This window comes from Leptopilina heterotoma, unplaced genomic scaffold (assembly GCF_015476425.1).
Source record: "Leptopilina heterotoma isolate Lh14 unplaced genomic scaffold, ASM1547642v1 Lhet_106, whole genome shotgun sequence".
Classification (NCBI taxonomy): Eukaryota; Metazoa; Arthropoda; class Insecta; order Hymenoptera; family Figitidae; genus Leptopilina; species Leptopilina heterotoma.
The window spans coordinates 282,696-299,285 of NW_025110823.1; positions in this window are offsets into that span (position 1 = coordinate 282,696).

A 16,590-nucleotide genomic window follows, 5' to 3' on the forward strand; every position below is an offset into this window, starting at 1 on the left:
ACATGCTCCAAAAATTTGGCATAAATCGGGTTTTCTCCAACGAAGTTACAAACATTCAAAATCCCGATAAAATGAAGAATGGTTCATTTTTAAGGTAAATTTTTTTATATTTCTCAGTTGATAATCAAAAAAGTATTTAAATAATAATAAAGTGTATTTAATATACTTATTATTTAAATAATTCTGATTTACGAAAATTAAATTACTTTGTCAAAAAAAATTGTTAAATATGATCGATTTTTGACATTTCATACAGAAACTTAAATAACATATTTTACAGTTTATTATAAATTATTTGATACTTTTATCAAGTTCAAATCCCAAATTAAGTCTTTAAAAATAAATAGCAATCGCTTTTTTTATATTTCTTAAAGAGATTACTCCTTTTTTAAATATTTTGTAATGCCTGTCAATGTAACCTTTTCTCATGTACTCTCAATTTATAATATCTTTTTTTATATGAAATGAAATTATTTTTTACAAATCATTGTGCATTTCGTAATCCCAAAACATGTAAGAATATTTTCCCGAAGTATTGACATTTTTTATAAAGGTCAAAAATACATTAGGCGAAATAAAATGGTTTGACCCCTATCTATTTTTTATATTTATTTTAATTTTTATAAATTTCAAATAATGTTTTTTTAATATGAATGCATCATAATAAATTACAATAAGTACACTGCAAGCCCGATCAGCGGTCACCCGATCAGTGGTCACTTGTTTACGTCGTTTGTAGATAGGGCAGGCGAGGGGCCATGAAGGAGTCGAAAAGTTGTGGCAGTAGCGTATACATTAAAGACGCTCTGGCCCCTTAAAAAAAATTCAGTAGTCAAGTAATTGTAACCCATCATAAAACAGTTCGTACGGTCCTATATGTTTACGCCCGATCAGCGGTCAAGCACCCCCGGAGCTGACCGCTGATCGGGCTTGCAGTGTATATCACAAAGTACACATGGATTTTTAAGTAATGAAACAATCGTTATTGACCTTTTTTTAACCTATATGTGAAAAATTAGATTAAATTTTGACTTATATTTTGACTCTATTTAATTTTAAAGTTATGTTTGCTTTCCCACCTATTATTTTGACCTAATTTTGGTGTTTTATTTTTACTCTCTCACCTATAACTTTTAAACTAAGTTTGAGGTTATGTTTTCCTCTAAAGGAAAATAAATTTTAATAAAATTTTTAAAAATAGATGTCAGTTTATAACATCTTTTATTTTGATTTAAACTTACTATTAAAATTTAAGTCAAGCTTCTTTTAACCTATAGGTCAAAAATTTTGTCAAATTTTAATATAAGGTAACGACCTCTTGAAGTATCCTAATTAATTTGCTTTTTTGATAAGTAGGTTAAAAAATATGTCAAATTTGACCTAAATTATGAGGGAAGGTCAGGTCAGAATAAGGAGTTTTCTCGACAATTTTTGCGGTGTAGATAAAAACTGCTCTTAAAATTTAGGTTCGTCAATTTTCTCCGTTTCGGTCAAAATCTTTTAAAATTGACCTACAATTTGAGAGCAGAGGGAATTGTTTGTCAATTTTTTACCTGTAGGTTAAAACTGCCCTTCAAATTGACATACATTTTAAGGGCAGAGGGATTAGATTGTCAATTTTTGACCTGTAGGTTAAATCTGCCTTTAAAATTGAGCTAAATTTTGAGAGCAGAGGGAATTGTTTGTCAATTTTTTACCTGTAGGTTAAAACTGCCCTTCAAATTGACCTAAATTTTGAGGACAAAGGGATTAGTTTATCAATTTTTGACCTGAAGGTTAAAACTGCCCTTAAAATTGACCTGAATATGGGTCAAATGTAACTTGTCTCTGACGATGGGCCTACCTTAACAGTGGGCCAACCTTGACTATGTGCCCTTTCTAAGGGGCCCTTAGAAATGATTGAATCAGCGGCGGCGAACTAATTTTATATTATAGGGATAGATATATGTCGTGGCCACTTAGACGAATCCGACATTAAGCTAAGTGTCCAGACAGTTAGCTAACTGCTGACAGTTAGACGAATACACGTCGATATCGTCTATTTGTCTAAGCAGTAAGCTAAATGTCCGACACTTAGCTTACTGTTCACCGCTATTTGGACATTTAGAGTAAAATAGCTAAATGAATAAATTCATTTCATTTATACCAAAATAATTTATTTAATGCGGCCAATAAAAAAACAAATTTTACATTTATTATTAGTCAGCTTAATATCCACCGCCATTTCGTCATTTAAAGTCAAATATTTTTCAATGAAAAAAAAATTATTTATTGTGATAACAAAAAAAATTAACAAATTATTTATTTTTGCACGGATTGGCATGGTGGCATCGAAATAATTATTTTATAAGTAATATATTTAATGTAAATTAATTTGTAATACTTCTATAATATTATTTAATTATAAGTTTTAATTGCCGCAAAGTTAAATTATTCATTGTTAAATTATTCATTGTTTGAATTAATTAATAAATAATAATTAATTAATTAATTAATTAATAATTATTAATATATATATATATATATATATATATATATACTAGGGGGGCTTCGCCTCCCTGCGCGCTTCGCGCGCCAACCCCCTATCTCTATTTTTATATTTATTTTAATTTTTATAAATTTAAAGTAATTTTTTCTTAATATGAATGCATCTTAATAAATTACATACAATACATATATGACAAAATACACATAGATTTTGACGTAATGTAACAATCGTTATGGACCTTTTTTTATCTATATGTGACCTGGTCTATGAAAAGGGACCTTACGTGTCAAAAAATCATTTTTTACTTTTTTGTTGATTCGGATAGAGTTTGAAACGCTCTTTAAGATGGTGAAAACCAAAAAGTCATAAGTTGATTAGAAGTGTTTTAAAAAATTGTTTAAAGTCAAAAGAAACAAGAGTAAAAATACGAAAAAAATGATTTTTTGTTATTAAACAAATTAAAATAACGAAGACGATAATTTTTTATTATTTTGAAAAGTTGACAGTTTCTTTGACAACTGTCAACAGTTAAAATTCAAATTTGATATCATTTTCGTAATCAGCGACCTCAAAAACCTTATTACTCTCTTTTTTATAAAAAACGATCAGTTTTTAGATAAGTTGACAGCTGTCAACAGTCAAATTGTCAATTTAACATCATATTGGTAATCAGCGGCCTCGAAAACCCTTTCGAACATGTGTCACTTATTTATACTTATTGTTCAACAATGACAGCAAACTCGACTAAATTTTTACTAATGTTTGCTGTCACAGCTAACATGTTCGCTGCCACTGCAAACTTCTTCGCTGTGGTAGCTAATTTTCAGAGATTTTACAGCAAACATCTGTTTACTGCTGCAGCTAATTTCTTTTTTTCCGTGTTGCTATTTAGAAAACTTAGATTATTTTTCCTATGTTTGGGGAGTTTGTTATTAATTTATATAAACAATTATTAAAAAAAAATTTTCATTACTTTTATGATTTTTATTTTGGTACTGTGATCCACGGTGAAGAAAATAAGCCTAAATTAATTAAAAAATATTAATATTTAAAAAAGTTACAAGAGTTTTTCTAAGTTAAACTTTAACTGCTGTTTTCTCGAAAACTTGTTTTCGTACGTAAGGTCCCTTTTCACTGTCCAGGTCACATATGTCAAAAACTAGATTAAACTTTGACATATATTTTGACCCATTTTAACCTGTAGGTTAAAAAGACGTTAAATTTTAAATAGATTTTGACGTATCATAGATACGTTTATAGTCCTTTATTGTCCCTTTTTAAGTTGTAGTTAAATAAAAGTCAAATTACACATAGATTATGACGTAACTAAATGAGAGAGTAAAAATAAAACGTCAATTAATATTGACGTTTTATTTTTAAATTTTAAAATTTTTTTTTTAGGTGAAAATGATAGGTGTAAGAGCAAACACAATTTTAAAATTACCTTACATTGTTAGGTCAGATGGCAAACTTCACCTCATCATTAAGTCTGCGCGCGGAAATTGTTTGTCAAATGTTGACGTCTAGGTCAAAACTGCCCTCAAACTTGACCTAAATTTTAAGGGTAGCGGGAATTCTTTGTAAAATTTTGATGCGTAGGTCACAACTGCCCTCAAAATTGACCTAAATTTTGAGGGTAGCGGAAATTGTTTGTCAAATTTTGACGTCTAGGTCAAAACTGCCCTCAAAATTGACCTTAATTTTGAGAGAAATTTTGACGTCTATGTCAAAACTGCCCTCAAAATTGAACCTAATTTTTGAGGGTAGCGGAAATTGTTTGTCAAATGTTGACGTCTAGGTCAAAACTGTCCTCAAAATTGACCTAATTTTTCAGGGTAGCGGGAATTCTTTGTCAAATTTTGATGCGTAGGTCACAACTGCCCTTAAAATTGACCTAAATTTTGAGGGTAGCGGATATTTTTTGTCAAATTTTGACGTCTAGGTCAAAATTGACCTAAATTTTGAGGGTAGAGGGAATTCTTTGTCAAATTTTGATGCGTAGGTCAAAGCTGCCCTCAAAACTAACCTAAATTTTGAGGGGAAAACTACAGGTCAATTCTTGACCTGTAGGTCAAAAAATCTTGAAACAGATATCTTTTTGTAATATAGAGAGATATATTTATATTATTATTTTTTTATTTATTTATCTTTAAAATTCTTTAATACTGTTAAAATTTCCAAAATCATTATATAACAACGAGAAATTAAAAAAAATCATGCAAAAAGATTTGATTTTTCAGAAATGTATCCACCATATTGGATTTTCTATTTAAATTTTTTTTAAAATTATTTCAAATTCGTAATCAGCAAAACAGGAAACTCTTAAATGTCAAAAGATATTAAAATCTGATAATTTTTCTAAAATTTCGTGCGCCATTTTGGATTCGCCATTTAAAATTTTTTTTAACTAACTTCAGATTTGTAATCAGAGGACCCCAGAAACCTATAAATAATAAATTTTAGGCAAACTTGCGAGTTTAATGCTTTCTTTTTCCATGAAGCAATGATTACGACAGTAGAAGCTCATATTCTTTCTTAGATAAATTCTTTTTAGGAATAATGTAGAGGTTAACGATTTTTCTGTATACTTTTATAATGTACGAGAAGAGATTACAATGAGTTAAAAGTGATTAGAAGTCAAATTCAACATGTACCCTTCAAAAATGTGGGTTTTTATTATGAGTTTCGTTTTTAAATTTAACTTTTGAAGTCACTACATTCCTTATGTATAAGTGGCACATATTCCTGTAAGGGTTCAAATTACTTCTTATTATGTAGACATGTAACCCCGTTTCATGATTCCCATGCAGAAATTGAGATTGGAATTTTATGGGGTCCTAGCCAGAATTCCCTATCTGTAGTGGGGAACTGATTAGAGAAAATCGTTAGAACCCAACTACTTTCATAACGGTCGGCAGATGGGGTACAGACTAGAATATCTAGTTGGGAACTAGTTAGTAAAACTAGCTGTGTGTTGATAGGGCCCCGACTAGAATTTTCTAGTTGACTTTTAAAAATTATTATTTTTCAACTTAAACTATTTATAATTGAATTTTTCATTCATATTAACATTAATAATGAATGTTGTACACAAAAAACCTGAAACTTGAGTTGAAAAATCTCGTGCCCATGGGGGATCGAACCTTGGACCTTGGGGACTCCAGTCGGATACACATACCTCCCGGCCGTGATAGCTTGGAAGCACCTCCGCTTAAATTACATCCCGTACAGCAATTCACCATTTTCCCCTATCTCTAGTAGGGCTCTCGCTAGATTCTAACTAGAATCTCTAGTCTAGAAAAACTAGTCGGGTTCCAATCAAATTCTAGTTAGATAATTCTTACCAGCATTATTTTTTAAAAAATTTTGCATATTATTTAATTATTTCATTTTTTACATATTTGAAACCCAATTTTTAATATTGTAGAACATTCTTACATAAAATTCCAATAAAACAATTTTATTAAATAAAAATCTTTTATTTAATAAGTAAATTAAGAGAATAAGAAACAAATAAATATTAATTATGTGAGTATAATTAATTTTTATTACCTAAATATTGTGATATAATCCGTAAAAATAATTATTTAAAAATATATGTAAGTGCAATTATACTTTAAAATGTTTTTGACAATTCATAAAAATATTTATTTATAGAAAGACAATTTATGTATATTACTTGTACACTAGTTTGTCTAGTTGGAAATCAATAAGGTCCTAGTGAGTTTTTCTAGTCTGAATTATCTAATAATTTCAATTAATAATAATTCTTTATAATCTAATAATAATTTAAATTATAAAATTATAAATAATATAATGATGATTCTATCACTCGGTTTTCAAATTAATTATGTGTAGAAGTTAACGATCACTCCGAGTCAAGCAAATGGAAAAAATTAAAACAATTCCTTTAACGTTTTCAACAGCAAAGCTGTCCTCTTCAGAAACTATAATTTTATTAAATAAATTTACACAATTAGTTTATAACAATATTAAATATAAAAATAAAATAACATCAATCAAATTATTACTGTAAAAAATTGCGAAAAATAAATTATAAATACATATTCAAAAATGAAAGAACAGAGGAAACGTCCTCATCTCAACGTATACGATTAGACACTAATTCACAATAAAAGTTTTCAGAAAATACAAACGTGGATCGATAAAGATGAGGTGAATGACCCATCAGTAAACAAAAACGAAAACAAATCAAAACCAAGAGAAATGTCAAGGTAACCTAGATAAGAAAAGAATCAAAGGAATTTCTTTTCCTCCAGAAAGTAAAAGTAGTGATTATTAAGATCTTGTGTATCTTGTGTGTGTAAATGTATTCACATTTATTATTTGTCTAAACAAATTAATAAATTTAAATTTGTATTAGAAAACAATTTTTCTCAGCAATGTCTAAATTCTATTTATGAGATTCATAACCAAAAATTGGCTCGATTCAAAAATAACCTTTGTAAACAGTCTATTAAGAAATTTCGATTCTTACAATGTAATCGTTTAAAATTAAATTTCAATAATCCGTTTAACTCTCAACCTAATTGGTTTCTAAATTTATCTAATGTTGACATTCCTGATGATGTTACTAATGTTATGTCATTAGGTGAAAACTTTAAGTTTTATGACACTAATAATTATAATAACATATGCTTAAACACGGATATTGAATATATTAAATCTGTCGAAAATTTTGTGTCTTCTTATGAATTAAATGATGAAATTTCTAATAATATAAGAAGTAGTTTGATTAAAAATCTTAGTTCTCATAACAATAGTAATCTACGACATATTAATATTCATGATAGGATTTTTTCAAAAAATCTGGCTAAAACAAAATCATTTGTCAAACGTCATGATAATATAATATTTACTACTGCTGACAAGGGAAGTGTTACGGTCGCATTGAATAAGACTGAATATAAACAAAAACTTGAATTATTGCTTTCTGATAAAAAGACTTACAAGGTCATTAATAGGGATCCGTTACCAAATTTAAAAACTAAAACTTATAAAATTTTAAAATATCTTAATAACAATGATTTGCTTTATAGAAAATTTGGTGACATTGAACTTACTCAAACTAATACGAATCTCTCAAAAATTTATGGTTTACCTAAGATCCACAAGAATAACAATCCATTGAGACCAGTTGTTTCTACTATTGGCTCACCAACTCATTTTTTATCTAAACAATTGTTTACACTTCTTAATAACTCTATAAAAAAACCAAGATCGTATATACGTAACAGTTATGATTTTATAAACAAGATTAATTCTTTTTCTATTCCTGATGATCATTTTTTAATTAGTTTGGATGCTGTCTCTTTGTTTACAAATGTTGGCTCTGATCATGTTTGTGATTCACTTGTCAGACGTTATGCTTCTATTTCCCAATGTTTAAATATTTCTTTGGATGATCTACTTATGTCTTGCCAATTTCTTTTTGACAATATTTACTTTAAATTTGATAATAAATTTTTTAAACAGATATATGGTACTCCGATGGGTTCATCTATCTCTGGTTTATTTTCTGACATAGTCATGGATGACTTAGAAACTTCATGTATTGATAAACTTTCTTTTAAACCATTATTCTATTATAGATATGTAGATGATATTATTACTTGCATCCCAAAGAATAAAATCAATGAAATTGTTGATGTCTTTAATAGTTATGATGAAAGATTGCAATTTACTTTTGAGACACAGAGTAATAATTCTATTAGTTTCCTTGATGTACTTCTCATCAATGAAGGTGGTAGAATTGTTACGGATTGGTACAAGAAACCCACATTTTCTGGACGTACCATCAATTATTATTCTAAACATCCTTTTACACAAAAAGTTGCAATTGTTTATAACTTTATTGATAGAGCTATTAAACTTTCTCATAAAAAATTTCATTCTAAAAATATAAAATTTGTCATGGAAACGTTAAAAAAGAATAATTATCCTTTTGAATTTATAAATAAATATGTAGAACATCGCATTTGTTCTATTGAACAGAATTCTCTAAGTTCAAAAAGTGGTAATTTATATAGAATGTTTCCTAAGGTTTTTCTTCCTTATGTACCTGGATTATATGAAAGGACATCAACTTTTCTTAAAAATTTCAATATTTTAACTATTCCCATAAAGAATAATAAAATGAGCCATAATTTAATCATCAAGGCTAAAGATAGAAACAGGAAATCTGATAATGTCAACACTGTTTACGAAATAAATTGTAGAAATTGTTCTGCTTCTTATGTTGGTCAATCTAAGAGAATGGTAGGTGTTCGTATTAATAAACACAAAAATTTAAAAATAGGGGTTATTGCAAATCATAATAGTTCATTTAATCATTCATTTGACTGGGATAATTTTTTAATACTTGACAGAGAATCTAATTATAAAAAACGACTAATTTCTGAGATGATTCATATTAATTTGCAAAATAATTCGGTTAATAAAAAAGATGATACACAAGATCTTAATAATCACTACTTTTACTTTCTGGAGGAAAAGAAATTCCTTTGATTCTTTTCTTATCTAGGTTACCTTGACATTTCTCTTGGTTTTGATTTGTTTTCGTTTTTGTTTACTGATGGGTCATTCACCTCATCTTTATCGATCCACGTTTGTATTTTCTGAAAACTTTTATTGTGAATTAGTGTCTAATCGTATACGTTGAGATGAGGACGTTTCCTCTGTTCTTTCATTTTTGAATATGTATTTATAATTTATTTTTCGCAATTTTTTACGGTAATAATTTGATTGATGTTATTTTATTTTTATATTTAATATTGTTATAAACTAATTGTGTAAATTTATTTAATAAAATTATAGTTTCTGAAGAGGACAGCTTTGCTGTTGAAAACGTTAAAGGAATTGTTTTAATTTTTTCCATTTGCTTGACTCGGAGTGATCGTTAACTTCCACACATAATAAAATTATAAAATTATAAAATTATAAAATTATAAAATTATAAAATTATAAAATTATTAAATTATTTAAATTATTAAAATAATAAATAATAATATCAATTAATAATAATTCTTTATAATACAAAATTAGTAATAATAATTCTTTAACTAGAATTTGATTGGAAACCGATTAGTTTATGTAGACTAGAGATTCTAGTCAGAATCTAGCGAGAGCCCTACTAGAGATAGGGACAAATGGGGAAATTCGTTGACTTGGTTTTGATTTGAAGTATAATGTTATTCATAGTTAAAAATAACACCAAAATGGATTATTTTGTTATAGAAACATTTTAACAATATTTGGGTGATTCTCCCGAAATACTCCTTTTTGTGAGTTACAAACAGAAAAGAAAAAAAATTATTATTTATGGATTAATGCAGTCAATTATATTGAGCTTTCAAAAATCTACCACCTCTATAGCATGATCATGCTAACTTTTAGCTTTTAAAGTATATATTTTAAATTAAAATTTACAAAAAAATTAAGAGGTTAAAATTTGGAGCCGGCGTTTTTTATTATATATATTTTTCTATTTACAAAAAATTATTTAAAAATTATAATTTATTAATATTATCTATAAATTTTATAGATTTTGAAATACTTACAGTTATCAAAAATCTCTTTAAACAATTGTCAAAAATTATTTTTCATACATTTTAGGTTCACTTTTCACTGGCAGTTTGTAAACAACCGACAATCATATCAATTTTTAATTTTTATTCAAAAAAGTGAGAGGAATGACGGGTGAGAGGAATGACGGGTGAGAGGAATGACGATTTCAACATTTTTTAATTTTATTTAATTGACAAATAATTTTCCTCCAGCTTAGAATGCCCTATCATGTTTATAAAGGATAACTTTATGTGAAAAAAATTTGCGATCAATTTATATATATTAATATTGTTTTTATTAGGGGTGAGAGGAATGACGCTTTAGGTTGTGAATCTCTGCTTATGTCTCAGTTTTAATTTTTTTAACGCAAAATAATAACATTTTTTAAAAAGTAACTTAAGAAATTAATATTAGAGATGTTAATTTAAATATTGATCACAATAATTAATCAATATCTCTACCCACAGCAAAAATATTGGATAATATTAAACGAGTGAGAGGAATGATGCGGTACTACATGACAAATTTCATTTTCTATATTTAAAAAAACTACACGACATATTTTATTTATATTTTTGAAAATTATTCTTAAATATCATAACTTTTAGAAAAAATTAATAAAGTACCAATTTTCATGTTTTAAATAATTGTTTTACCTATTGAAAAAATGAAAAGCACTTAGATGACAGGTTAGAAAATCGATTTTGAGGTAGTAAAATATTTTAAAAATGTATTAAACAATAAAATTTTACAACTTTTTCTTGCAGAACATTTAGAAAAAGTGATAAAATAGGGAAATATGACTTGGTATTTTCCCAAATGATTATAATTATTTAGAAAATCTTGATTACATGCAAAATGTGGTTTTTTGGAGAATCACCCATTTGCGTCTTTTTAGACATTATTCTCATATTTAGAAAAATAACATAATCAAAAACACTAACAAATAGTCTAAGTCTGACTCCGGGCATCTTTGATCAGAATTTAGCAAGGGTCTAACCAGTGATTTCTAATCTGAATTATCTCTCTTGATTTTATGCGGAATCTAGCTAGACATTTCTAGTCCGAATTTCCTCACAAGAATCTAAACAGGTTCTAGTCAGATTTTTCTAGACTAGATTTTCTAGGATGGTTCTAATCATAATCCAACATTTGGTAGGGACAAGTAGGGAAATTTCTACATGGGTTACTTAAAAATCTTCGTTAAAAAAGTTATATCAAGTTAATTGCTAAATTGTCAAAATTTAAGAAAAGTTGTCTCGCAAGTTTGAAGGTACACCATTTCTATCCTAATTGAGGCACATCATTGTCTCAATGATTTTTTGGTTCCTTATACTCCCCACTACATGTACTATAAGTCACAAAATATATAATGAATCGTTAAAAAAGTTATACCATATAAACTGAAAAAACAGTCAATATCACACACGAGAAACTGTCGATTTCGACACTTTTACATACTTTTGTCGTTCCCTACCTAATTAAAATGATTATTATACACAAGGTATATTTAAAGAGCACAATAATTTATCAAATTATGGTACTGCAAAATTATTTTTATAATTTTTAAAATATAATAATAAACGGAAACATAAAGTTTAAAAGTTCTAGAGATATGCCCATATATCAAAGACGGATTAACCTTTTTTAATTTTCGAATGCTTATTTTAAAGCTGAAACTCTAACGAAGATTTCTGTGTTTTTAGAAAAATTTTATCTACATTTTTCTAGATCTTTGAAAAAGTTGAAGTCAAGAGACAAAAGTGATAAAATTTGATAATTTTTTTTATTTCTTTCTCACTCTATAACTTAAAAAAATAGTTAACGAAATGACTTCAAAGACCGCTTATTTTACGCAAAATTTAATCAGCTTTCTAACCGTATTTAACTTGTTTTTGTATCTTATTTTATTTCCGAGATGTGAATTAAAAAGTGATGGCATGTTTTTTTATAGAGTCGCGTGTAATCGTCCTGATACTCGTGGACGGTAGTGTAAATGAGCACCTGGATCGTAGAAGGGCACGTAAATTTTTCTCGGCCGAAATCGAAGTCCCCTAGACACTTAAAATTCAATTTCTGAATTTTAATATTTTAAATACACATCCTTATAGAAAATTTCATTGCGCATCTTTTTTTCTTATGAAATTTTTTTTGTATCTATTACCGTTTTCGAAATATTTGAGAAAAATTGATTTTTTGAAAACTGCAAATTTAATGACATTTTTCACTTCAACTCGCGATAATTCAGATGATTTTAAATATTTTTCAATGTACCAAAAAAGAAAATACGTCTAAAGATATTCTACGAATGATAAAAAAGGAAAAAAGTTATTTTCTTTATAAACAAAATTATTGTTAATTTTTTGCTTTATTAATGTAAAAAACATAAAATACAATCTTCACGGCTCTCGTTTAGCGGGCGAATTTTAAGTAACAAAGAACTTTCAGTGAGAAAGTTGTTCATTATGGACCAAAGAAGTTTTCTGGAAAATCACAGGGCTAATAATTTATTAGTGTTGAAATGGTGAATGTTTAAAGTTGATACCGTCTGAATGTGTAGCACGCGTCACTCGCCACAGGTGCTTGGGAGGCTTGGGAGTGACGTTTCATAGGTTATGGCCATCGTGCGTGCCACACGTTCGGACGGTAACAACTTTAAACATTCACCATTTCAACAATAATTAATTATTAACCCTGTGATTTTCCAGAAAACTTCTTTTGTCCATAATGAACAACTTTCTCACTGAAAGTTCTTTGTTACTTAAAATTCGCCCGTTAAACGAGAGCCGAGAAGATTGTATTTTATGTTTTTTACATTAATAAAGAAAAAAATTAATAACAACTTTGTTTATAAAGAATAGTACATTGTACAACTAGTGGCGAAAGTGTGATTTTTCGAGAGTGAAGTTTGCGGCTCGAGCGTAGCGAGAGCAGCAATCACTCGAGAAAAATCATTCTTTCACCACGAGTTGTGCACTACGTTTTCTCCAACGCTTGGCGAGGAAAGGTTTCTTCGTGAGTTTCGTATAATTTTAATTTAACGTGTGCTTATGTTTAATATAATAAAAGACGAATATTTTGAGTGGGGAAGAAGTTAGATACAAAATAAATCTCGGTCAAAGAACAAGAAAAAAGAATAAAATCATGATTTACTTTCGCCACGCCAAATTTACTTTCGCCACGCTGAATTTACTTTCGCCACGCCAAATTTTACTTTCGCCACGCTCTTCAGAGCAGTTGAGAAAAGTTCTACTTTCGCCACACTTTTCTACCAAGAAAAGTACTCCTTTCAGAGCAAGTGTTGGAGAAAATAATTTTTTTCCTTTTTTATCATTCGTAGAATATCTTTAGACGTATTTTCTATTTTGGTACATTGAAATATATTTAAAATCATCTGAATTATCGCGAGTTGAAGTGAAAAATGTCATTAAATTTGCAGTTTTCAAAAAATTAATTTTTCTCAAATATTTCGAAAACGGTAATAGATACAAAAAAATTCATAAGAAAAAAAGATGCGCAATGAAATTTCCTATAAGGATGTGTATTTAAAATGTCTAAATTCAGAAGTTGAATTTTGAGTGTTCAGGGGATTTCGATTTCGGCCGAGAAAAATTTACGTGCCCTTCTACGATCCAGGTGCTCAAATGAAAAACAAAATCATGCACCTACACAATCAACTGTCTATTTTGTCCATAAACGTAAACTCGATTACTCACAATACACGTAGACATATAATTTATTCAAAACAATTCAAAACGAAAAGAGGACAGATATTATTATACATTAAGACATGAGTCATGAAACGGTCATTTTGTTAACTGCGAGAATAATCGAATCTACCCACAGTGGGTTTGAACCAACCCTACTGAAAAAAACGACCGTAAAAACGGGCGTAAAAATTATCGTAAATACGACCCTAAATATGGGCATTAATACGAGCCTCAGTATAGGGTGGTGTAATTGAAACAGTAAATACAGCCGTATTTATGCTCGTATTTAGGGTCGTATATGAATACTATTTTTTTCCATATATATTAAATATAATATTGCACTAAAATAATATATTTTTTCAGATAAGTATTAAAATATAATTTATTCTTAAATAATTTGAGATTTTAAGCGTTCAAATAAAAGAAATGCAAAATGAAAAGAACAATTTAAGGATATCTTAGGAATGAGGATAATATTATTTAACATTAGTAGAAGATGATGTTTCCATTAGAATTATAATTATACTATAATAATTATAATTATTATTTAACATATAAAAATATAACACAAACAAATGTGGGGCATTCCACGCCAAATCGGAAATTATTTTGCTTTTGCACCTCAAATTTTTTTAAACATTTTTTTTCTTTTAGTACTCTTTGAAATAAGCTACCTTGATTTTTTTCAAATTTTTTCATAAAGCGGTTCAGGAGATACAAATTTTTGAAAAATGACATTTTTTTTAAATGCTTATAACTCGGTCAAAAATTGACCAAATTGGACGTTTTTATAATGAAAGTTTTGTTTTCACGTGTAGTTTTTAATAAAAATATTAAAAAAATTTTTTAAATAATTTACGATAGGATTTAAAAATTTTTAAAATAAAATTTCATTTTTAACAATTTATGTATCGATTAATTTTTTTCAAAATTTTTTGTAAGAAACTAGCACTAAATTAACAATTTGTAAGCCTTGTCCGATCGTGGGCAAACGATGGGATATATTTATTTTGAAATTTTTAATTTTTATATACACAGTGAAAACGGTAGGCCTAACTTGTCATTTGACCAAACACAATTTTACACAGAATGAAGGTTAAGTTTGGAGAGACTCAGTCTGAAAACACATTTGCTGTGAAAAATTTGTGCGATTTTGTCAAATGGCAAGTTAGTCATTTGGCCACCACTGCGTATATAAAAATTAAGAATTTCAAAATAAATATATCCCATCGTTTGCCCACGATCGGACAAGGCTTAAAAATTGTTAATTTAGTGCTAGTTTCTTACAAAAAACAGCGTCCCTCTTTCTGCAGAGATAAGAATTGTCACGTAAACTGCGGGTATAATACGGCCGTCGGTAAAGCGATTTAGCAGTTTACGTGACAATTCTTATCTCTGCCGCAAGAGGGACGCTGTAACCGTTCTCGCAACTGACACGGCGACTCCAGTGTATATATAAGGGCGGTATTCATAGTCCCGACTTAAGCAAGGACTTAAGCTTTGCTTGATCAAGTCGGTCTTATTCGAATGAGTCGAGCATAAGGCCGTATGAATTCATAGTCAAAAATAAGCAATTGCTTGGTAAAGGAAATGCAGCTTAAGAACTTCTTGACCAAGCAAATGCTTAAGATGATCTTATTGAGCGTTCGGCTTTTTCTGTCAATATTCTCTTGTATCTACCAATAAGCGACGGTAGATAGCTTATATTCATTAGAAAAAATAACGCTAATGCACATAAAATATCTTATAATGGAGAGGAGGGGGGTCAAAAAAACTGAAAAATATGCGTACACATTTTCATCATATTTTTTGGGGAAAAAATTTTGAGGTTAACTATGGGCTTATATGTAAGACATTTTATGCATCTTAGTTTTTAGTAAATAAAATTTTTTTCGCATCTTACAATTCACAAGTATCTTATCACTAAACATCTTATTGAGACAGAAACATTTAATTTAAGATACTTTAAAAAACTTACAGAAGTATCTTACTTTTTTACGATAGAAGAAATATCTAAGACGTATAAAACATCTTAAAAGTCAGTAAGATACTTTAGAAAACATCTTATATTTTAAGATGTAAGATACCATTTTACTGGGATATATAAAATTTTACGTGATATAACTGACATGGTTCTATTATACATACGTGTTATATATAACAATGTGATACATTTTTTTAAACTGCATTTAAATAAATAATAGGCAGAATGTGCTTTTTACTTAGGTAATTTTTGATAAAAACAAAAGCAATACTCCTAAAGCAATTGTTTCTTTTTAAAAAGCAATTTTTGCTTTAGTTCCTAAGGATAAAATAACAAGGCAAATTTTAATTTTTAGAAAATACGATATGAAATAATAAATTTATTTATTCCAAAATATTCACAACTTATATATCCAATGAAGAGATTAAACCTTATATACAGAATTAATATTATATATCCATTTTTACTATCGTAAATATAATGATAATATATTTTTATAGTTTATTATTTAAAAATTGAAAAATTATATTTTACATTTTTATTAATTATATGTGACGTGATTTGAAGAAAGGGAATTTAGAAGCAAAAAATTTGTAGGCTATGTTTGCAATTTTTTAAATGAAAATACAAAAAAGTAACAACTGTCAATATAATTCATTGATATTTTAAGTCTTTATTACAACTAAAATATTTAATAACCACAGCAAACATGTTCCATAACATTTCAGTAGTAATAAGAGCTAAATTACGAAACTTTTATGTTATGTAACATAAAAAAAACAAATAAAAAAAATTATAAAAAAAATAAAATAAAAAAAAAT